This window comes from Neofelis nebulosa, chromosome 3, assembly GCF_028018385.1.
Source record: "Neofelis nebulosa isolate mNeoNeb1 chromosome 3, mNeoNeb1.pri, whole genome shotgun sequence".
NCBI classification, from domain to species: domain Eukaryota; kingdom Metazoa; phylum Chordata; class Mammalia; order Carnivora; family Felidae; genus Neofelis; species Neofelis nebulosa.
Window position 1 is genome coordinate 69318398 of NC_080784.1, and position 26149 is coordinate 69344546.

The following is a 26149-nucleotide window of genomic DNA, read 5'->3' on the forward strand; positions in this document are numbered from 1 at the left end:
TCTATGAAAAAAGACTTGAAATATATAAACATTCCAATTTTTTACCAAAAAAACTGATGTATTTATTTTAAATACATTCCAAGATTTTTAATTTGGTATATGCAATAAAATTTTAAAAAATGTTTCTCAAAACATTGAAACATCAGCAGAGTAAAATAGAGAATTCATCTATTGCTAAATTTATGTTGATTTCATTAACAAATTGTTGTTAAATTGGTGACCCATCAATCAAGTCTTTATTGCTTAGGTTGACCTAAATATCTCAGCTAAAAAACAATTTGTTTTAGTCTCATTCTGGATTAAAACACTTTTAAAAATGGCATGCATATCTAAACCTATCTTGGTTTCCTGAATAGAACTTTCACCAATACCAATTTAAAAGGATGAACCTTTACCTTTAAAATGTTCAGGTCACTGTAATTATCTACCTTGATTTTTTGGAAGATAGATATCATTTAAGTTTATAAAAAAGTAGATATAATGTCACATGGATCAGGTATTATTAGGTAGTTCTCCATGAGTAATCAGTTGCTATGCAACAACCTTTCAAACAGTAACTGAAAATGATCTTTTATAAAATAATATTCTTTTATATTCTAGCTGGATTCAAGCTATGCATTTATAAATGAGAAGTATTAATGAATAAAGCAATTTACTTACTTACTCAAGACTTACTTCTGATCTTTTTGTTTTGTATAGGCCAAGGGCAGGCTGCCCTAAAGTGTGCCACATTGGCATATTTATTATTTTATTTTATTGTTTATTTATTTTAATTTATTTACTTTGAGAGCGAGAGAGAGAGCAGTGGAGGGACAGAGAGAGAAAGAGTATCCCAAGCAGGCTCTGCCAGTACAGAGCCTGATGAAATGCTTGATGTCAAGAAACATGAGATCATGACCGGAGCCAAATCAAGTTAAGGATGCTTAACTGATTGAGCACCCAGATGCCCCTAGAATATTGATTATTTTAAATAAAAGTTATTTAAGAAACAGCCAATGTAAATACATTCAAATTCTCTTCTGTCCCCGTGAAAGTAGAAAACAAATCTCCCATTTGAAAAATATCCTCCCATACTAAGGAAGTAAAAAGACATCCTTATCACCAGAGACGGGAACTTTAAAGCTAAGAAAGCTGTAGAAACAAACCTTGTTACTTTTTTTTTTCAAATCTACTACCTTAGCCCAAATTCTGCTTAGAATTCCTTACTACTTAAAGCTTCCAAACATCTGTTTTATTTAGCCTGTCACTTTCTCACAAATTTATCCTCTTTGTCTAACATGTATAAAAACTGCCTGCCTTGGTCATTTCTTTAGGTCTCCATTTCATTATTAGGGCCCCATGTGCACATAATAAAACTTTGGTTCTTTCTCCTGTTAATCAGTCCCATGTAAATTTAATTCTTAGTCCAGGTGGAAGGTCCTGATCATAGAGGAAGAATTCTTCCATCCCTTCAGTTTGTGCCTTTAGTAATAAGTTGGCTACATGAAGAGTGCTCTGTGAATCATATACCATTATAAGCTTTAAACGTGTGTTTGTCTATACAAAGATAGAAGATGACAATGGGAATAGTGATTTGTTTGATGTGATGTTTGTTTATCATCCTTTTAGGAGAAACTCAATACACTAAAAATTGTCTTTTCTATGGAGTAAAACATTTTCATTTTAACACAATATAAGCCAAATAAATGGGCCAATATCACCAACTCCAAATATCAATTTGCTAATGAAGAAAGCAGAAATATATAGTTAATGTTCAACATTGTTAATATAAGCAACAATTTATTTTAGAGTGATATGAGCAAACCCACTTAAGGGTCAAAATATGGTGAAAAATTAGGTATTGATTTTCAGTAAGATGATATCCATAAGATAGTTCAGCTTCTGCTCTGAAATCAGAAGCTCTATTATTATCATCTGAAGCATGTTCTAGACCTACCTCCAAAACCATAGTGATCAATTTCACACCTAACTATTGTGTCAGCATGACTGTAACTTTAGAAATGATTACAAAGGTAACTTTGTCTCCCTTTCTCTTATTTACAGTGATTTTTACTTCTATGGAAAAAAAATGAACACATCATACAATGTTTAGTGATTTGATTTCTTCTAAAAAAAAAATCCATGTATTTTTGAAATACATAAGAATGGCCCTGTTTGCTCCACTATCCTTATATATGCTTTTTTTTACATGAACAAGTAGATAGAATTAAAATACAGCCAAAAAATATACATATATTAAATTATAGATATCTTTCCCTCAAGGTTTTTAAAATATGTTGGCTTGTGATATTATAATATTATATTTATAAGACATATAAAATGTAATTGAGTAGTTAAAATACTGTGTTTGAAGTCAGGAAAACCTGACTGGTGTTTAGCTCTCCTCTTACAAGCTTTGTGATCTCAGGCAAAACTCTTCTCCTTTTTAAGCTTGTTTGGTCATCAATAGAGTGAGCACATTAATATCTACCACATTTGATTTTTGCAGTGATTAGTTTGAAACAGATAAAGTGATAAAATTGCTTTATTCATAAATAACATTTGATTAATAAAATAATAATACAAGTTAGATTAAGCTAGAATTTTAGCATATATAATCACAGAATCTCCATAAGACAAGAGAGGTGTTTTTTGTTTGTTTGTTTGTTTTGTCAAGATGGCCTTAGAGGGTTACTAAAAATGGGGAGCTGATTCTAAAAGATTCAAATAGGGAGGGGATTTCTATTATGGGGAATTATACAAGCAAAAATGTAGGATCAGAGAAAAGAAAGTATGCTTGGAAGCAATGGATAAATTATTCTTTTTGGAATGAAAAGTTCATATTGATTAACAGAGGGTGACATAGTTGGAAAGACAGGAAAAACACAGATAGAACTTTGTAGGACTTCTATTGTAAAGTGAGAGTTTCATGATTATTCAGAAGAAAAAGAAAGAAAAAGAAGGAAAGAGGGAGGGAGAAAAGTCATGAAAGGTGGGAGGGAGAGAGGAAGGAAGAAAAGAAGGGGACAACAAAAGGAACAGATAATGAGGGAGAAAAGAGAAAATAAATGACTTGCATTAAAGTCTCATTATGTATCAACAAGATAGTTTCATATAATCTCACATAATGTACACGATCACCATAGATACTTTAATCCATACTACAAATTGCAGAAATTAAGAGAAGAAACTTAGCTTGCCTGGGCCACAGTATGCACAAAATAATCAGGTTTGAGTTAAGTTCCAACTACATATCCTGTGTCCTTTATACTCTGGCATGCTACCTTTCACTGTAAAGTGAAGGTAAGGATGGGCTTTTGCAAATATGAGATAGTAGAAATATCCTGTAATGATATTAATGATGGCTTATACAACTGTACTATAATATAGCATATAACATTTCATTTTCCTAAACTATTAACAGATATTAGATAAAATGCACTATTAAGTTTCTCAGGATCCACATAAGTGTGAAAACATATGGTATCTTTCTCTGTCTGACTTATTTCACTTAGCATAACACTCTCCAGTTCCATCCATGTTTCTACAAAAGGCCATATTTCATTCTTTCTCATTGCCAAGTAGTATTCCATTGTGTATATAAACCACAATGTCTTTATCCACTCATCAGTTGATGGAGATTTAGGCTCTTTCCATAATTTGGTTATTGTTAAAAGTGATGCTATAAACATTGGGGTACAAGTGCCTCTATGCATCAGCATTCTTGTATCCCTCAGGTAAATCCCTAGCAGTGCTATTGCTGGGTCATAGGGTAGATCTATTTTTAATTTTTTGAGGAAACTCCACACTGCTTTCCAGAGTGGCTGCATCAGTTTTCATTCCCACCAACAGTGCAAGAGGGATCCTTAGAAACTTAGCAGAAGACCATGGGGGAGGGGAAGAAAAAAAAAAGAGATGGAGAGACCAAACCATAAGAGACTCTTAAAAACTAAGAATAAACTGAGGGTTGATGGGGGGTGGGAGGGAGGGGAGGGTAGGTGATGGGCATTGAGGAGGGTACCTTTTGGGATGAACACTGGGTGTTGTATGGAAACCAATTTGACAATAAATTTCATATTTTTAAAAAATGCACTAAATCAAAAACAAGAAATAGAATGTGTTACAACTCAGCAAATCTGATAGTGACTTTAGAAAATCTTAACTCAAAAGGATATTTGGCATAAGGGCCAGTATCCTCAGAGATTTCACAGGCTTGATTAAAAATGACATTTTTTCTTACTTTAACCATCTGCTCAGATAAATGGAAAGAATAATATCCTGAATTGTACTCATATGCCCTGGTTATATATCCAATTTGTCAGTTCAAGACCTTTGGGGTTTTCTCAAGGGTTTCTTCTACATTAAGAGGCCAGACAACTCCCCTTTGATTTTATTATCTTAATGTCACCCCTTGCTTAAAAATTGTATTCAGAAATGGATACCAGAAAAAAGAAATATAATATAAAAGATAAAGAGATGTATTCTAAAATGTGAAGGATTTTCCCCAATCTATATCAAGATTGGAGGCAAAGTTCTTATTATAACTCTGCCAAAGCCAGCAGAGATGGTGACAATACAAGGAAAACCTCTCACTGGAGAGTTTGGGATTACACACAAGCAAGGCTCTCTCACTTTCCAGGTGAGACCAGAGCCTGGTACACAAAATCATGTTGCCACACCTCTTTCCACTTTCTTTTACCAACAATTCATCTCTGAGGTGACTACAACTATCTCTAATCTCTTTGTGTCCAAATGGTTAAGAAAAAATTCTTATTTTCAAAGAAGTTACCACTTATGATTCAACTCTATGGGTATTTCTATTTACAATGAATTGCTTTCCTTTTTTTCTCACTCTAGGTCAATACTGGTTTCAAAATATAAATGAGGACTCACAGATAATCGTAAAAAGTTGAAGGAGATATTTTTACTTTCTTTCTGAATAAGGGGAAATTTTTTATGAAGCTAATATCATATTGCTTTTTAAATATATCTGCCTTTCTAAAGGCAAATAATTGTCTCAGTCAATCAAGCAGAACTCCTTTGATTTGTAAGTTGACCTTTATAAATATTTAATATCATTGACCAGTACCTTTCTGAAGCCCTCCTTTTGATTTTGAAGACATCACTTATCTCTTTCCTTATCTGATTATTCTTTCTCAGGGGACTTTTTAGATTTTCCCTAAACATATTTCCTTAAATTTCATTTTGTTACCACTGCTCTGCCCTAGACCATAACTTTTCTTTCTAGATATATATTCCTTGATGACAAACAAGCCTCATAGCTTCACCTACAACCAACTTACTACTAAATTCAAATCTACATCTCTATTTTAAATCTCTCTCCTGAACTCTCTCCTCACATATTTCCCTCTTGTCTTGGATATCTCAAAGGTAGCTCAACTTAACATGTCCTACTTAGATGTTTCCACAGCTTGTATGAATAAATCAAATTTATCATTTGATACAATAGCCATCTGCTTATTTTTTCTCCTGTCCATTAAAATATCAACTCTCGAGGAACAATGGCATCATTGTTATTCTGATATTTACATCAAAAATAATTTTTATATAACAGAGAGGAAGACAATAAGAATAATGATATGCAATAAGAGTAAAGTGGTACCCAGCTGCATTTAGGAATATCAGCTGGTGTTAACAACTCACAAGTCTATCTCCAGTACCAAGTAACACCTGGTGATTTATTCTTCTGTCACTTTCAGCCACCAAAAATAAAAAAGTTGTTTATTACCAAGAAGATGAGCAAGAAAATAATCTCTTAATTTCTACTTCAACCCACAACACAATTAAATACGAGAGACAGAAGGAAGGAAAATAATTAAAAGTGTAGAGAAGACAGGGGAAAATGCATTAAGATGTAAAGGAAAAATCTATGAGAAGGTTCATGTTTATTCAGCATCATATAATGACTGGCAGATTTTCTAACATATAGCCTCGTATCTAGAGACCATGGTGTAGCACTTGAATAAGAGAAAATAATTGTATTTTACAAAGCTAAATGTTCAAGTAGAGAACTAGAACTTCATGTTATCTCTGAATAACAGAGAAGCATTAAGGGAGCAATAATAAAACAACAGGCCTAGTGTGTTACAGGTTAATGAATTGCTGGTCTAGATAGTTCAATCAAAGTAGGCCAATATTGATGTGCCTTTAGAAAGACAGATGGGATATTGCATGTGCCATTCACTATAATGAATTGTCAGGGAGAAAAAATCTTCAGTGTGTGTATAATCATTTATGAGCAGTGGAGGAGGAAACTAAATTATAAGAAGATGTATTTCAATTCAGCTAAAAAAGAAGCAGAGACATTTTTGAGTGTTAAAAAAAGTTTTTTTAATCGGTTACTTTACAGAAATTGGCTATTTTCTAAAGTGACTTATGTGTTGACTCTGAATATATGATTACATTATAATGATCTCATTACAACATGCCCCCTCCAAAACAGATTTTCAATTCACTAATAAAATCTAGGGATGGTAGGGAGTGTGGATTTCAGACATGTGCAGAATAAGAACTAAATCTGAAATATCCACTGTAAATCATGGATATCCAGGACTCTGTCTAAGTCATCTTTGCATCTTGAATGCCCGATATAAACATAGATAGTTAATACTCAATATGTGCTTGACTAAATGAATGAGAATTTCTCCCTCCCTCCCTCCCTCCCTCTCTCTCTCTCCCTCCCTCACCTTCCTTCCCTCTTCCTTCCTCTCTCTCTCCCTCTCATTAAATTACTGTAAAGCTCATTGGAAATTGACAAGAAATATAAGGAAATGCTTCAGAGCAGCCATTCCTCAGATATCCAAGTAAAAGTCACTTTACTTGGTGACATCAGATCAAATGAAAAGGGAAATAAGTAGTAAATATATAACCAGAGTTCAATGATTTTTGTTAGTTGGAGATCAAGGTAAAATTAAGAAAGAGATTTTTTGGCATTTTCATAGCAAATATTTCTTTGCACCTCCTCTACTCACCCTTCTGAAAATTATATATTCAACCTTATTTCAACATTTAGCATTCCATTTTACACCAGGTTAATAACTGACAGATGTCCACTGCCGGGAAAAATACAAAGTAGCAAAGGACAACTACTAATACTGACCAAAAAAAGTGACCACAGAATTCTAAGACTTGATAACAGTGATAGAATTGCAGTACCCTTCAATTCTAATCCTTACTTTCTCCCAAACTTCAACATAGAGTTTATGACCTCCAACTCACAAACTGCAACATATGGATATTATCTTCTTGGGAGAGCTCTTAGTATCCTTGACTATGCTTCCTTTGCCCAGCAGATGGTAGGTTAGGATTTGTCTCTATCATGTACAAAGTGAATTTTCCTGTTTAATCATGGCATTTCATTCATTTGACAGAATTTACTAAGTATCGTTTGCAGGAGAGTTTTCTGAACATGGAATATACAGAGTAAACAAAATAGACAAAAGCTCTGACTTCAGGGAACATACATCTAATGTAAATGAAATAAATAGGATAGGAAAGGATAAAATGGGGCCATGAGTGGGTACAACTTAGAATAGGTTCACCAGGAAAGGCCTTCGTGATAAGCTGAACTTGGAATAACGACATACAAGAAAGGAGGAATTGAATACTGTAGATATCTTATAGAAAAGCATTTTACCCAGAAGAAACAGAAAGTGCAAATCTTGAGTTGAAATTGCATTGACTGTATTTAAGAAAAGCAATGAGAATGTGTCTGGATAGAGTGGTTGAGGATGTGGCAAGACCAAGTCAGCTCATAAAGATGAGAGCAGTGCTGTGGTCTGAATGTTTATGTCTCCCATATTTACATGTTGAAAACCTAATGCCCAAGTGATGGTGTTGGTAGGGAGCCTTCAGTAAGTGATTAGGTCATGAAGGTGAAGCCCTCATGAATGAGATTAGTGTTCTTATAAAAGAGACCCTAGAGACCCCTCACCCCTTCCATCATGTGAGGTTTTGGTGAGAAGTCAGCAGTGTGCACCCCGGAAGAGATCCCTTACTGGACCATGCTGGCACCCTGAGCTCATATTTCTAGTCTCTAGAACAGTGCAAAACAAAATTTGGTTGTTTATAAGCCACCCTGTCTGTAGTATGTTGTTATAGGAGCCCAAACAGACTAAAGCAAACAGTTTAGACCATGTATGAATTTATTGGCCCTTATACAGATGTTGACTTTTGCTGTGAGTGACATGAGGCCTCAACAGATTGTTCCAAGGAAAGAAGTGATATGATATAATTTCAGTTTTGAAGGGTCATCTGACTGATGTCAGATTGAGAATCTGGGTGACTATTCTAGATAATGGTGACAGTCATGGGGAGGTGTGAGAAATGGTAGGATGCTGAATATTTTTTTGAAAACACAAAGGATTTGCTAAAAAAATTTTTTTGAAGAGTCAGTGTTGATGTTGAGCTTTGTGTCTCTCTGGTACTCATCAGTATTTAATTAGAATTTGGAATTGATCCTCATTTTTGCTACAATGCCAGCTTCCAGAACTTCTCCCTTACGCATGAATATGTCATACTTCAGTGGTATCCCAGGCTATGGTGAGTGGTGTTCATTTTTTTGGAAATAATAAATAATAGATAGAAAAGGCTATCTATTTTTAAGAAGCCAGTTTTAAAACAAAAAAAGATGTCTGAGCTAGCAATTAGTTTAAACAAACAAGCAAAAAAAACACATTTATTTGGGATCACAACCATGACTGGGAAGGACACCAGGCAAGGAGTAGTGACCAGGTAAATGAGGCAGTAAATGAAATCGATGTGGTATGTTCTAGGATTAGGAAGTTACTTTGTTTAGACAACCACATACACATACCAACAGAAAGAAAAGCCACAGAGTATAAGAACTCATTAAAGCTTTTTTCACCATGGAGATCAAGTGCCACCATCCACGGGGTTATTGTATGTCCATTCACGCTCTTCATTTCCCTCTTGCCACCAGCACAGGACAACTCATATGGGAGCACTGACTCTGGAAAGGGATCATATGTCACGTACAGGTACCTCTGGTTTATCTTTCTGGGTACAGGAATTATTAAATGACTTGCTACCATGGTAACAAGATATAAAGCAAATAAAAATAACCAACAAGGCTATTGTAACTTTGAGTTTTTAGAAAAGTGTTACAGAAGACTTTAAAGATCCATAGCCTCTGTGTGTTGTTTTCTCATACCATTCTTAAACTGTTTTTATAATTCTTCCAGGAATGGAACCAAAAGACGCAGTTAAAGAATGGTAAGTTAAAGAATTAAATGGAAAAAAAAATCTACGTGTTCCTTTCTGAAGGAAGGGGAAAAAACATCACACATTAACCATTAACCTGTGATGAATAAAGTTCCCATTGTAGCAATTCGCTTTGTGTAGGGAATGCAGGGTGCTCCATTGACTTAGCTAAAAGCCAGTTGTAACCAAGAAACTTGTCATAAAGTAACATAGCACCTGAGAGAGATCAATGTAGCAGTGTTCATTAAACTAAGACAAGAAGTATTGATCTGCAGGAAGGGAGAAGAGCCGCAGGGGACTTTTCAATGGTGTGGAGGCAGGAGAAAGAAACAGAGATGAGTGAAATAAACTGTTTTTTTCCATGTCCTTTATCCCAAGTGGAGTTTGCGGTATACTACTAGAATGCATTAAAAAAAAAAAAAAAAAAAGAAAGAAAGAAAGAAAGAAAGAAAGAAAGAAAGAAAGAAAGAAAGAAAGAAAGAAAGAAAGAAAGAAAAAGAAAAAAGAAAGAAATGGAATATCAGAAAAACAGCAGAATTCAAGCAGTACATACAGGGAGGGATGGAAGCAATGCCCCCTACCACACCCATACAGCTGAAGAGGATGTGTTTCTAAGGGTTTGATCTAAAATTTGAGAATATTTCCACGAGTGTTTTAAAAGGTTTCATCTGGACAGTATTAATACTTAAAATATATTCTTAATTGCACAGCTAAGATATTTAGAAACTAGATCAACACCGTCAACACAGACATTGGGCAACATGGGTGGGGGCAGGGGCTGAGGGATTCAGTATGACCAGTAATCAACAATTGCATTTTTAAAGTGAGAATAGTCCATGGACTAGGAACTCACTCCTACCAACATTCAGGCATATTCACCTACTAGCAACAAAAGTTGATTTGTTCCTCACCATCCACTCTATTTAATAATACCAAGTATAAACATTACTAAATTCTACTACCTAACAGGAAACTGAAATAATGGATCAATTGATACCGAAAAGACATAATACCCAGCACAGTACTGTGGAAATATATCCATTCATTCATTCACTCACCCAATAAATACATATTGTGCATTTTATTCTTATCAGTCTGCTAAGTTTGGTTGTGAACTCAAATTCAAACCTTACAAACAAATACAGGTCCAGTCTGCTTGGAATGCATGCTTAAGTATAGAAAAAAAATGTCATCAAAAATCACACAAATAATTTAAAAACTGTGCATATAAAATAAAAACAAGATATTGTTAAATTCTGTAACAAGAGAGGGTCATCCATCTATTCTGATATTGTTTCCTGAAAATATGACTATGGAATTAATATCTGAAACCTATACTTCAAGTTACCCAGATGGGGCAGGGCTGGGGGTGGGGGCAGAAAAGGGGTGAGGAAGACCTTTGTACACTTAGGGAGCAGCACCCATAGGGTCCTGAGTGGGAAAGGGGCATGATGCTTTAATCAACTAAAATAAGGGCTCTGTGGCTGAAGCACACAAGAATGGTGCCAAACGAGACTGGGGCAGTAGGGGGGAGTCAGGTTAGACAGAACTGTGAACACCATGTTAAGATTTCATCTTCATTGTAAGAGGGAGCTATTTATTGAAAGGTTTTAATGGATGAAAAGTATCACGGTCCAATTTATATTTTTAAAGGATGCCACAGCTTGTGGAACAGACTGAAAAGGGGAAAAGTGTTTGTAAAGAGGCCAATTTAGAGGCTATACTTCAGTAAGTCCTGTGTGGGATGCTGGTGACTTGAATGAGCATGGTGACTAGAATTATTGAGAAGTGGCAGTAGTAGAAAGTCATAACTGAGAGATTTTAGGGATAATCATTGCCTTAGTCGGGTTGGGCTGCTATTACATAATACCACAGATGATTGATTCATCTTGAGGCAAAATTCCTCTCCAGTTGTGAACCTGTGCAACCAGACAAGTTACATGTTTCCTAAATACAATGATCAGAGAGGCACAGAATAGACATTCTATTCCAAAAGGGGTAAATAGAAAATAATAAAGGGATAATAGGCCCCAAGTAAGTCCAAAACCTAACAGGGCAAACAACATTAAACCTTAAGATTCAAGAATAATCATTTTGGCTCAATTCTCTGCCTCTGTACTCCCTAGGGTCAGTGGCCTTAACTCCATGCATCTCCCAGACTGGAGTTGCATACCCAAGGCTCTCTCAAGCTGGGGTGGTACACCCGCAGCAACCCTGGGCTTGCATCATGGCCTCTCAGCTCCAGGCAGCATCACTCCCACAGCTGCCTTGGGTACAACCCACACTATAGCTCTCTGCAGGACCTCACCCCAGGGCACTGGGCAGGTGCATCCTGGCCTGCCTAAACCAGAGTGATAGCCTCACACTTTGATATCACTCTGCCCTGGCTATTGCACTCTAGGCCCATGGTGGAAATAGCAACCCTGATGGTCGCTTAATCACTGTGGGGGAGTCATTGTCCCTTTCTCTTGAAGGATAGTGCCTGCCTTATGGAAGATCATGTCCATAGGGATATCCTTATCAGATGGTCACTGTGCCCATACCCTGAACACATTCTTGTTTTTTTACAAAATGGTTAGGCCGAAAGTTTTCTAAATCTTAAAGTTCAGGTTGCTCTTTGCCTGATAATTCCATCCAAAAGACATTTTTCTCTTCTCACATTTTGCTATAAGCAGTCAGGAGGAAGTAAGCTACTTCTTCAGCACTTTGCTTAGAAATCTCCTCAGCTAACTATCCACTTTCATCACTTGCAAGTTCTATTTTCCACAAAACACATGAACACAATTCATATAAAGCACTTTGCTGCTTTATAACAAGGATGGCCTTTCCTCCAGTGTCCAATAAGATGCTCTTCATTTCCATCAGAAACCTCATCAGAATCGCCTTTACTGCCTATATTTCCAGCAACAACTCTATTTGTGATTACTTAGGTATTCTCTAAAAATATGAAAGCTTTTCTCTACTTTCTTTTTGAACCACCATCCAAAATTGCCTTTAAAAATACACCCTCGTCCAATCTAGGTGTTTTCTAGCATGCACCTCAAAACTTTTGCAGCCCCTACTCATTACCCAGCCCCAAAGCCGCTTTCACATTTTTAGAAATTTATTATAGCAGCACCTCACTTCTTAGTATCAATTTCCATCTTAGTATCTTCGGGGTGTTATAAGAAAAATGCCATATACTGGCTGGTTTCAACAATAAACATTCATTTCTCACAGTTCTGAAGGTTGGGAAGTCCAAGATGGAGGCACCGCCAGTTTTGGTGTCTGTTGAGTGCCCACTTCCAGTTGATGGATGGCTGTTTTCTCATTTCTTCACATAGCGAGAAGTGGCAGACTCTCAGGTATCTCTTTTACAAGGACACTAACCTCACCCATGAGGGCTCTACTTATGACTTAACCACTTCTCAAAGCCCCACCCCCAAATACATTCACATTAGAGGTTAGGATCTTAATGTTTGGGAGTGGACTAACAAATTGTCCATAATAATCACCGTACTCACATGACTTATTTGGCATTAGTAGGTGCTAAATAAATATGAGTTAAAACAGTAGCAATTGGGAAAGGAAGTAGACAGGGAAAGAAATTAGGACATAGAAATTTTTAAATAAATATTTGGATACTGGGTGACTTCTGGTAGTTACCAGTAACAAACAGATTACCTCTGAATATTCCAATCAGAAATGTATCACTTAACTGATTTTGAATAAGCAGATTTTAAGTGTCATCAAAAATGACACTTGTAGTCAACTAAGAATGATCTTGGTCCATTTTTAAGCAACTATCTCATATAGTCTGGTAAAAATCAAAGTCACTGTAGAAAAGACAAAACTATGGAGACAGTAAGGAAAAAGATTCGTGGTTGCCAGAGGTTTGTGAGATGGAGGGATTAATAAATTGAGCACAGGGGATTTTTGGGGCAATGAAAATATTCTGTATGATACTATAATGACGGATACAGGTCATTATACAATTGGGAAAATACATATAAGGTACAACACCAAGAGTGAAACCTAATGTAAACTATAGACTTTAGTCAATAATAATATATTAATTTGTCCCATCATTGTAATAAACACTAATGCAAAATTTTAGTAATAAAAGCTTAAGAAGAAGGGAGGGAGTATAATAAAACTGTCCTTTCTATTCAATTTCTTTTTGTAAACCTGAAACTGCTTTAAAAAAATAAGGTCTATTAATTAAAAATAAGTCAGTTATTATAATCTTTTCATTCTTGCTAACATCATTCTTGCTAAAATCATGGTAATTAAATTTTTCCAAATAATAGTACCATCTACCTGAAATAAAAACATAAAGAAATATAAAAATATTAGAAGTAAATTAAGAATAACAATAACAGTGTTAACCATATTGACATCTTGCACAGATTTAAAGATGTGGTATTCTATTTATAGACTTACAAAAATTCAATCTTGACAAGGGTCTCAGCTTTGAGGTTCATAGTTTTGAGATTCATACAATAAATACTCCTACAAACACTTTTCTGGTCCCTCTCAATATAAGAATAATGCCTTATTAGTAAGTAAATTTACTGCTTTCCAATGAAATAAATCATTAGATCAGATGAATTGAACAAAGCTAAAACTCTTTACTCAATGAAACTTTGTTCAGTCATCAAAGGGTGTTTAACTTTTAACCATATGTGTTGCTATCTATGGCCATATGAAAGAGAGAGAAAAAGCGGAGCTTACTAGATGGTCACGTTCTAGAATCTTGACTATAAGACCACAGAGATGGGAAGTTAGTGTCCATTACTTCTTTGTGTGTACCATGCAAAAATGGGATAATTAATTTTGTGTTACCTTTGTCGTGTTTTGTTTTTATGTGTTTGATGCAGTTCATTCACAAAGAAATGCAGGTGGAATAGAAAGGATGGGATTGGAGATTTTAAATTATTCTAATCTATCTTGACCATCTGTAACTCACCTACTTATTTATAAATTGTGCTTTTTTGATAAACTGTAGCTACTTTATTTACAGGTAAATTTTAAATCATGCAAAAAATTAAGTAGGACCTATTCCACAGGAACATATAAGAACAGCTAATTCTTCATCTAGGTTGTGAGATTAAAATTATTGGATATCAATGAACAAGATATTGTTATCCTCAAGGTTATATGAGTCATCTTGCCACAAGTAAAGTCTTTGGGGAGGATCCATATGAGGAATTATAACGAAGCATCTAAAGTTAGCAGAACGATTAGGAGTAAATTAGTGAGAAGCATTCAATAGTACTTGCTATCTTCCAGATTGTGCCATGTGTTAAGGTTTTCTCTATTCATCCAGTAGTTTTTGTTCATCTACATTAAGCCAAGAACAGTTCTACACATGAGAGAGACAGTAGTAAACCAAAACCCTGCCCTCATAAGATTTGATGTTGTAGGGAGGGGAGAAAAACATATGAGGGAACCGGTTAACTGCATACAAAAATATGAAGGGAGAGTTTATACTGGAAGAGATACTTGAGTTGGGTTTATTGGACTGTTCTCTAAGGGGTAAGGGCACACAGATCAGTATATGCATGGAAAGCAGGCTAAATGAGCATAATACATTTGGAAAAGAACAAATGGTTTATGGTGCGTATTATATACAGGAAGGAGGCATGCAAAAAGAGGAAGGTTAGCCAATATTTTGAAATTTAAAATTTATCATAATGGCAATACAATTGCATGTATTTAAGACAGAAATAAGCATGATCAGTTCTGTTTTAAAAATAGCATGGGGAAAAAGTAAAAATAGCATGTGGATTGAATTTCAGAATGTGAAAATGAGAAGCAGTAAGCATTGTCAGAAGGAAAATACAATAGTCCATGTGAAAGATAATGAGGGCACAGAGTAAGGTTCTCTATATGTTCTATATGTGCATACAGAGAACCTCTTTACTTTTAGAAAAGAATCACCTGAAACTGGAATATAAAATGTACAACTTGGAGCAGATGTCATGGACCTAGGCGGAGACAAAGGCAGCAAGAATCCTGCCAAAGGAGTCAGAAATAAAGCATGTGTGTGCCAGACACACAAACAAGGGGAAAATAGTTCCCAGAAAGAAGAGTTGAGTTTTAAGACTTAGAAGGCTAGGGGCGCCTGAGTGACTGCCCAGAGCCTGGAGCCTGTCTCAGAAACTGTGTCTCCCTCTCTCTCTGTCCCTACCCCCCTCATGCTCTGTCTCTGAAAAATGAATAAACCTTCAAAAAAATTAAATAATAAAAAAAGACTTAGAAGGCTGTCAGAATATATAGTCACTTGGAATATTACTTAAATATGGTTATTTTAATATTTTAAATAACCATGATATTTATCAAGCCAGCCTGTGATGATCTAGTAAGATGTCCTAAGTATTCTGCAGTGGCAGAAAAAGAAGGAGAAAGAAAAGAAATAGAAACCGAGTGAAAAACCCATGGAGATCTCGAAGTGATGCTCAAATATCACAGTCACCCACTTACATCCTCTCAAAACTGACATTCACGTTCAATACATTCAACATCATTCTAGACAATCCTTACTCCTAGTCTATTTCCCTTCTAACTCTCCATTCCTCAAACATGTCTTCTCTATATTTGAGATGATAATTTTGCTTCCTATTTCACTGAGAAAAATGCAGAATAGCAATAACTCAAGCCCTAAAAACACTCTATCAACTCTTCATTTAAAGAGCCTTCTCTTGGGGCGCCTGGGTGGCGCAGTCGGTTAAGCGGCCGACTTCAGCCAGGTCACGATCTCGCGGTCCGTGAGTTCGAGCCCCGCGTCGGGCTCTGTGCTGACAGCTCGGAGCCTGGAGCCTGTTTCGGATTCTGTGTCTCCCTCTCTCTCTGCCCCTCCCCCGTTCATGCTTTGTCTCTCTCTGTCCCAAAAATAAATTAAAAACGTTGAAAAAAAAAAATAAATAAAGAGCCTTCTCTTGACTCCACATATCCTTACGGCTACTCCCCAATTTTTCTGCTCCTCTTTACAGAAAAAAAGACTTCTCAGAGGAGTTGTCTGTACTCATTGCTACTATCTCTCCTTTTCTCTCTTGAATCCACTTGAATCTGGCTTTCTTCCCCACCACTACTCCAAAACCACTATTGTCACAGACACTGCTAACCCCAACAAAGCCCAAAGGTCAGTCCTCAATACTCTTCCTTGTTGGCCTGCCAGCAATTTCTGACATAATAGATCACTCCCTCCTCCCTGAAAAACTTTCTTCTCTTGGCTTCTAGAAACTCTTGTCAACTCCCCTCTGCCTCGCTGGCTAATACTTCTCAGACTCTTTGCTGGCTTCTCATCATCTGTCTGTTCTCATTCTGTTAAAGTGCTTCAAGACATAAGCCTTGGTTCTATTTTCTTTTTTATCTACACTTACTCCTTTGGTGATCTGATCCAATTCCTTGACTTTAAATAACATCTATATTCTTATGATTGTCAAATCTGTATCTCCAGACCGGACCTCTCCTTAACTTCAGGTTACAATATAGAACTCTAGCCGCCATTTTCATTCTGATAGTAACATATATTGCAAACCCAATGTATCTAAAATTAATCTCCTAATTTCCTCTATTACTACAGACTTTTTTAATATGTGAATTAATATCAACTTCATTCTTTTGGGTGCTCAGATCAAAAATCTTACAGACATCCTCTGTCCCACACCAAACTTTCAATCTAAAAGCAAACCTGCTAGGGGAGCCTGAGTGGCTCAGTCGGTTGAGCATCCAACTTTGGCTCAGGACATGATTTCACAGCTCATGAGTTCAAGCCCCATGTCAGGCTCTGTGCTGACAGCTCAGGGCCTGGAGCCTGCTTTGGATTCTGTGTCTCCATCTCTCTCTGTCCCTCCCTGCCCATGCTCTCTCTCTCTCAAAACTAAATAAACATTTAAAAAAACATGAATAAGCTTTTAAAAAATAAAAATAAAGGCAAAGCCTCTTGGCTTTACACGCAAGTATTTCCAAAATCTGACCATTTCTCAGCATCTTTATTGATACCGCCGAGGACAAGGCCACCATTATAACTCCCAGGGACTATCACAACAACCTTCAAACTGGTCTTCCTCCTGTCACCTATGTACTTTTAGTATCTGTTCTCAAACAACAAGCAGAGTGATTACCTTAAAATATAATTTATATCATACATTCTCAGCTCACAAACTTTGTATGGCTCCCTACCTAACTCAGAGTAAATGCCAAAGCCCTCTTGCCAGCCACTTATATGGCCATGTCTCCTACTACCAGCCCCTCACTCATTCTCCAAAACCACACTGGCCTCTTTATTGTTCTGAAAGCATACCAGGTACCCACCCAACTCCATTTTGCCCCTGCTCAAAACTCTGTCTAGAATTCTCTTTTCCAGATATTGTCATATTTCCTTCTTAGAGTCTTTATGCAAACATCACTATCTCAGAAAACCTTCCTTGACAACTGTGCTGAAAATTGCAACACATCCCATCAGCATATCCTATCTCCTTCACTGTCTTATTTTATTCCTAATATGTTTCTTCTAATATACCACACAATTTATATGTCTCATTTTTTTTTCCCTGATCACCCCCCAGAATGTCACCCTAGTGAGGACATGTATTGTTGCTGTTCACTGTTGGATCTATAGCATGAAGATCCGTTTTTAACACTCGAGGTCATTTAATAAGTAACCATTGAGTAGATAAATTATGAATATTTTAGTCTGATAAAATATCATCAGACTACTAGAGTTAAGGAGTAGTAATAGGGAGGAGAGAGGGTTAAAAGGAGTTTTCCTGTCCCAAAGCAATAGTAGAGAAGAGGAAGCCCCAAACCATCTGGTGGTTGCAAGAACTGGAAGGCGATCTATGGTCCTACCTCAATGTTCACCCCATATCTGGATAATAGAAATATTTCTAGTGGTGTTCATTTTGGAAAATTTCAGAAGCACCTGCATGGCTCAGTCAGTTAAGTTTCTGACTCTTGATTTTGGCTCAGGTCATAATCTCCCATTGGTAAGATCGAGCTCTGCATTGGGCTCTGCTCTGGCAGCATTCCATTTGGGTAAACTAATTGTATTTTAAATTCATTTTCTCATCAAGTTAATACAGGGCCTGATGCTTGCTTTGTATGCATTTTATAGTTTTATAAGCTGAAACACATGAAGATTTAATATCTTATCAAGAATCTCAAAGCAAATCAATAATGAGCCAGAAAAATAAATTATGGCTTCTATATTTCTAGACACTATTTGAAATCACTAAATGCTACTTTATAAGACAAATAGATAAATATATACAGTATTTTGTAGTCATATAATATTTTCCCTAAGGAATAATAGCATAAGGTTTTTGATATTATTACTTATATATTGTGACTCATAGCCAGAAAGAAACTGATAGCTAGGCCAAGAGAAAAATCTATTTTCATGCCAAATTATAGCCATTTACAAAGATGGATTCACATATAACATATGGCCCAAGTCCTATTGATTTTGCTTATGACTATTAAGTTTCTGAAGTGTTAGATGTTAAAATATCTTGTTCCCGTTTGTGCTAGCTTAGCTATTCCCATTAACATTAATAGGAGTTCTAGATTACATTCAGAGAATATGTAGTATTTCATAGAATTTTATTACCGATTATGTTATGGCCGCTTATGATATTTCCAGTCATATTTACTAAAATGTTACACAGCATATTTTGCCTGAGAAAAATTTCAAGTGATCATCAAAGGGCTGGGGTATATTTTAAGTAGCATTACTGTTGTGACATGATTAACTTTTCATTCTTGAGGGTTAAAAGCATCATCAGTCATTTCTTTTGCATTTAGAGGAGGATATCATTGCGATATATCATCTTAATGAAGGCTAAGGAGCAGCACAATAAGATGTAAATACCCCGCCTTTTATGGGTCATCGTCTCTGAAATGTATACCCAAAAGGGATGCCCAGCTTCTGGTCTTTAATTTATTCAACTATTTCAGAGGCTGTCAAATAACCTGGAAATAATAATCACCCCTATGTTTACCAGTTCACTGTTAAGGTTTTTGTAAAGTGCATCTTTGTAGTCTTAAAATTAGGTCTTTAGTAGCAGAGGTTTGTTTTCTTTGCACTTTTTGTGTACATAATGTATAATGCCACATTCCTACGCTCACAGCGGTTAGGAAAACATGGCCAATATAAAATAACGAAGCTAGAGGAGACCTAATCAGTTGCCTCTTTGTCTAACTCCTTCCTGCAGAGTCTAAAAAGTGGGGCTCTCAGGTACATGTAGGTCGTCAAAGCAATTTCCTCGTTTCCTGGAAAGTCCAAATTATTTTCTATCCATTCTGCTTTCTCTAGTGTCAGAAGTAAGGGAACAAAATCTTCACTTTCTTGCTAATTATTTTTACTCTGGCTCATACTCTCTACTTTCTATTGGAATTGTAATTCACCAGGCTAGTAAGTATGTTACTTTTTGACTTTTATATCTTCTTTTTGACTTCTTTCCTAATATTTTCTTTTGTTTTCATTTAGGTCAAAAAACGAACGATCAATAAAACCTGCAACAAATAAGCCATAAAGAAAGCTGCACTATTTATTGGACTAGACTTCTAACAGCATATCAACTGAATGTTAAAAATGTTAAATTGTCTGTAACAGAGCAAAGTGAGTTACTAACAGACTCATTTATCCTACAAAGAACCTTGAAAGTCTCATGTGTATGTATATGTATATATCTATTCCCATACATATGTATATATACATAAGCAGGTATGTAGTCAATGAGCTAGCAATTATAAATATTTTAGGTTTTATAACCATTGATCATTTTAACTAAGATGTATCATTACCAGCCCTCTTATTCATTCTTGAGCCTGTATTCTGACAAAAGTTCACCAAACTCTGCAGTAAACTGGAAACAGTGTATCATTCTCCATCTTTTCCCATTCACTTTTATTACAAATCAAGTGAGATTAGATAAAACCTCTTAGCTTACACTTAATGCCAGTGAAACCATTTTTCCTCAAGTACTATGAACAGAGATTTGTGTTTTCATAGTATCATAGTTCGTTTGAGATTACCTTCATATTCCATGATGATGACAAAAACAAAAATGTTATCTTCGGTTTCAAATCCATTAAAAGTTCTTATTTACCTTGAGACCCAAAAGGCATTATTTCATACCTCACCAATTCATTTTATGTGTCCATTGTTTCATTGGACATTATTGAGTGCCTTCTAAAAGATTAACCTCGAGTTGACAGTTTGGTGAGAAAAAGTAACACAAAAGTAAAATGCATTGTGAGCGCTGCCATAAGGAAGGTATGCATGTGTGCTACACAAACACAAAGGAATGAAATAATTCTTCCTGGGGAGATGAAGGAAAGCCATGCAAGAGGTATTATAAGTTGAATTTTGAATAAGAGAGAGATTTCATAGGCAGCTTTTCCTGTCTCAAATGTGGTGCTAACTACATCTGTATACTTCAAAATTACCTGGCAGCATTCGAAAACATAACTCCTAAGAAAACTGCAGATTGATCTGTGTGGGTTAAATATTAGAAAGACAGAAGGGTATGGTGGGAAATAAACTAGAACAAAGGGAAATGAATTATTAAGAATGTTTTATGCCATAGTAAACCTTTTGGACTTTACGTTGTTGGTAATAAGAAATAGATGAACAAAAGTGTCCTGATTAAGTTGGAATTGCTAAAAGAGTAACCCTAACCAGATGAACAAGTTAGGAAGTCTTCCAGACATCATGTTTTCCAGGATGAAGATGATGGTAAACCACATGGAATGATTCTAATGATGGCATCAAGCAGAATCATTCTAGAAAGAGGCATTCACGGTGGCCTAAAAATACAAGTTAAATTGTAGAATCCGTGGAGTTTTGATTTGAGATGAAATATAATATAAATTATTAATTTACATTCCGTTGTATATCCCCCAAATTTTATCATTGCCTAGAGCAACATACACACTTCAATAAGATTGTAAAAGATAGATCAATGTAAAGAGTAGAAGAAGGTCAAAATGTGGGGTGTAATCAGAGAGAATAAACCATGTAAATCCATGCAATAAAACTAGGCATACTCTCTCAATACATTTTATTTCAGCATTAATTAATTCAAACTTCATTGTTCACCTTTTCAGGAAAAAATATCCGAATATAAAACAAATTTGTTTAAACTCAATAAATTTAAAAATAAACATGAAGGACTGGGTAATAAAGTCAATAATTAGAGAATGGAAATTCAAGATAGATCATAAAGAAGCAGAAATAAAAAGGAAGTAAAATATTTATTAAGCACAAGTTTGAGGCAGGCACTATTATAGGAACACATGCATGATTCCTTACATGCCTCTGATTCACCCTTGATATTTTTGTGCATGGCTGTATTACAGTGGGGTAAGTGTGGATAATTTTATCTTCTAAATTGTCTGTAATATTAAATATACTAAGTCTATGTTCAAGTTCATATTATTTTCCACCCAATGGAATAGTAAACCATGAAATATTAGTTTTGGAATGAATACATTAGAATCACAATCTCACTAATTTACTTTACATCTGAGAAATGTGTATCCCAAATATGAGAAATGATGTGTACAAAGACTTAGTGATTGTTAGTGGGAAGCTTACCAAACCTGCAATCTGTCTCAACATTAAGGTAAATATAAACTGATTGCATTTGGATTCCTCTGGTTTTGGTAAAAGGAGTTATATGATCCTTTTCACCCTGCATGATTTTTTACTCGAAATTCAAACATACATGAATGGGTGACTGTCCACTATTTCATCAGTATACAGTCTGAAAATATTCATTCCAAGAATCATTTGAAAAAGCAGGAACACTAGTTTTGGAATATGATGTTGAAATAAAATGGGAAAAAATAAGAATAAAGGATTTTTTAACAAATCTTGGGAGAGATAAGGAACTAGGGAAGAGAAACTTAAGCCTAATTTCCCATTTAAGTTAGGAAAGAGATCTCTGGATGCATGTAAGTCAGTTTGTCATTTATACTTTGACATGACTTATCATGAATAAGATTAAGGCTGCCATTGTACATCAAGGAGAAATGCTAGTGCAGCTATGAACAGTAGATTAGAGAAAGTTCATTCAGCATTTTTTCCAACTAAAAAATCCTCATTACCTTGAGACCACAGTTAACAAGTGTCAAACATTGGATATTTGAATATAGTGACAGTCACCATACCCCCAAAGCCTCTTATTAAGCATCTACAGTTATCTACAACAAAGTAAACACAAAACGCATTTATAAGCAGCTTATAAAAGCTATAATATAGGTCCTGTAAAGTTTCAATCATGAGAGTATGATGATAAACTATACAATATCTATTAGTACCATTATTAGGTTCAGAAATGTAATTGATGTATTTTATGGGCTGTGTTTAGTGTGTGTGTGTGTGTGTGTGTGTGTGTGTGTGTGAAAGCAAGAATTTTTTCAGGATTTCACAGGCGCTCTAGAAAGCTGTGCTTTCCCTCTTTTCCATCCCACTCCACCTCTTCCCCCATAGTAAGACTGAACACCAAAAATGGTCCTGACCCTGTGCAATGAACAACATAAAAGGAGAGCTCAGAACGAATACTCCATTTCTGGATGGAATATTAAGATATAGTGATTATTGCCTTTCTTTCAACCCTTGCTCATTTCTGGTTGCATTCTTCATTTGCAATACACATCTCTTGAAGTCTTCTTATGTCTTCTGAATAAATGAATATGTGATCAAAAGGAACAAGTGGATATCTTCCTCTCCTGTCAAAAATAACTGATCATCATAATTGGGTACATTCAGGTCTCTGTTAAGATAGTCAGTATCCAGTGTTAATACCTTCAGCCAAATTTTGTTTTTTGGCACAGAGTTCTACATTTATGTTAAAAATATCTACTAGAAAACCAACCAAGAAATCAGGAGGGACCATCATAAATGAGCACTAGGTTACAGAGCATAGACTCTAAAACAGTTCAGAATAGGCCTAAAGAGCATTGGGAAAATGGTAATAAAAGTGACAAGAGAAATTACTCCTGTTCAAACCATTTCACTATTTTATTACAAAAGTTAGTAGTTTGTTCGCCTTCTTGAGATTTTGCTGATTCTCAAATTTTCAGCCACAAGAGAGCAAGGAGAATCAACAAATCAATCAGTTAAATTCAAACTCTGAAATCAGTGAGATCACACTCCCAAAACATTTTTCAACCTTTCAAGGAGACAGTGACACAGCCCTGTCCCTAAGGCTAGCGAAAAGTAATAAATTGGCTTTTTCATTATTTTTTCTGAGAATTTCCACCTTCATGATGTCTGAGAAACCTTAACAGACTATATGACCATTAAATTTAAGCTTCCCTGTAGACTTATTAAATTTCAAAACTGGATGGGACTTGAAAAATCATCTTGTGACTAATTCATCTTCATTTTACCGAAGACAGGGTTACACATTTGAATTTCTATTTTCATTTCTCTGAGTATAAAATTAAGAAAATGGACACTTTTACTGAGTGATATCTTAATCCAAATGACATTTCTTTAGCTTCAAAAGCAGTACTAGATATCCATTAATTCATCTTTAGAAACGTTGTAACTATTGAGCATTAAGGAGCACTTTGAATAAGACAGACACTAAAGTAAATAAACAAGTAAGTGATGGTTATCTCTCTCCTGTTATAATAGGAAACAGAATCAAGGTAAGAAAAAGACTTTTTTTCTTTTCAAATATATTCTATAATTCAACAGTAAATAAGCTTTCTACTTTTTTTTTCATATAATAAAAGCGAAAAAAGTTCTGTCCACATTTCCTTTGTGTGAATGATTTGTTGTCCTAAACTTCTGAATTTCAATTTTCATTTTATTTCTCTTTACCTTAATGTTAGTGTGTGTGTAATCAAAGGTTTTGCCACAAAATTTCACAAAAGAATGTATTTTCTGTGGCTAACAGGGAGATTTTACTAATCATAGAACAAGTAGCTAAATCTTTTTCAGTATAAGAGAAAATATTGACATCTGCCATAAAAATATTTGTCCTTTTAAGGGTTCAAACTTCAGCAATTAATGTATACCTTGTACATTTATGTTTTAAATGTTAACAACATTTTCAAAGTGAACAAGGTTTCATCTCACAAGAAAGATCTCTTAGCTTTATAATCTAAACAAAATTTGAGTACAATATATTTTATGTAGAGTTTTCATAACATGAAGCTAATTATTAGAAACAATTTGTTAATTGACTGTTTCTAAATGGGTACTCGGGAATATCCTTTGATATAGAAAGTGATGTGAACCCAGTGTCTGATCTTGGTTTTTGATACCATTCTCCAATAAATGGAATCAGTGCTCCTTGTAGAAATGATTGATTCTAGCACCAAGACAGAGGATATACAAGATGAGCCTCAATGATCTTGTAGTGTCAGAAAGGAAGACAGTGGTCAAAAATAAAAGGATGGAGGTCTGTCAAAGGGACACAGCAGCCAACTGAGACAGCTTGCAATGGTCAAAGATGGAGCAAATTGAGCAAGAAAATAATCAACATATTACCATATCGTACTCTAAAGTATATTTTTATAAGTATAAAGATATAAAATTAATATCAATGCTGGATGAATAAGTGATTGAATAAATAAGTAAATGGAAAAGAAGAAAAAAAATCTGTGTAGGAAAACTTCAAATTATTTATGTGTATATCCTCCTCCAAGAAGGTGAAACAACTTCTCACTTCTTAAATGTGGGCTACACAGTGACTTATTTCCAAAGAACACAGTGTGGAAAGCAGGAAAAGTAACTTTACCATTGAGAAACTTGACAAACATTACCATAGCCAGGTATTCACAGTTAACATCAGTGATGATTCATATTAATAATATGTACCCTTGAGATAACATGATGCGAATGGCACTGTATCTCTGTGATCTTTTTCTTAAATGCCCAAATCCTCACTGTAACCAACAAAAAAATCAGACAAACTCAATCTGAGGGATATTATACAAAACGCTAATCAGAACTCCTCAAAACTGTCAAGGTCATCAAGGGAAGTCCGAGAAACTGTCTTAGTCAAGAAAAGCCTTATAAGGTATGATGAGTAAATATAATGTGGTATCTTGGATGAGGTTATGAAACAGAAAAAAAAAATGTCACTGAGGAAAAACTAAGAAACTCTGAAAAATGTACAAGATTTAGTTAATACTAACTTACCAGTATTCATTCATTAGTTGTGACAAATGCACCAGAGAAACGTAAGATATTAACAATAGGGGAAACTGGCTGGGGTACACATAATTTCTTTGTAGCTATTTTTTTTAATAAATCTAAAACTATTGTCAAATAAAAAGTTTGCTTTTTAGAAGGGTCATATACAATTTTCCTAAAATCAGACAGTGGGTAAAATCCTATTTTATGCAGAAACAATCACTATAAAATTGTTTAGAAGACAAATCCTTGACGAGCCATATTTTCTTCTCCTAACAGATAAACCTAGAGAATATTTTTGGAACAACTTCTATCACCAGGCATTTAAGTACTTAATATTTATCTTATTTATTTCCTCTACTGAGGCCAATGACAATAATATCTGATATTTAGTAAGTAGTAAAGATGAAGAAAGTGTCATTTTTCATGCATTGTCTTAATCATGATAACAAAACAAGACTTTTATATATGAAAAGCATAAGAAAGCTCTAAGAAGTGTTTGTGATGCTCAGTCTTATGAGAAGGTTGACAGGTCTAATGGAACGAACAACTGAGGTGAAATAAAGCTAGTACCATAATTTCAAGCAAGTGGGTTTAAGTCCAGGTCCTTTTGTCTTTGTGGGAATAACTGCAGATGCTTTCATTTTAACTGCAGGGGAAGATAAAGAGATGGGACAAAATCAAGGTTTAAGTCACACAAATTCAAGCTTCTATTTCCTGGTGAAAACTACATGATTCATCTTTATATCAACAGGATGGGTTGACTTTTAAAGTTTAATTAGG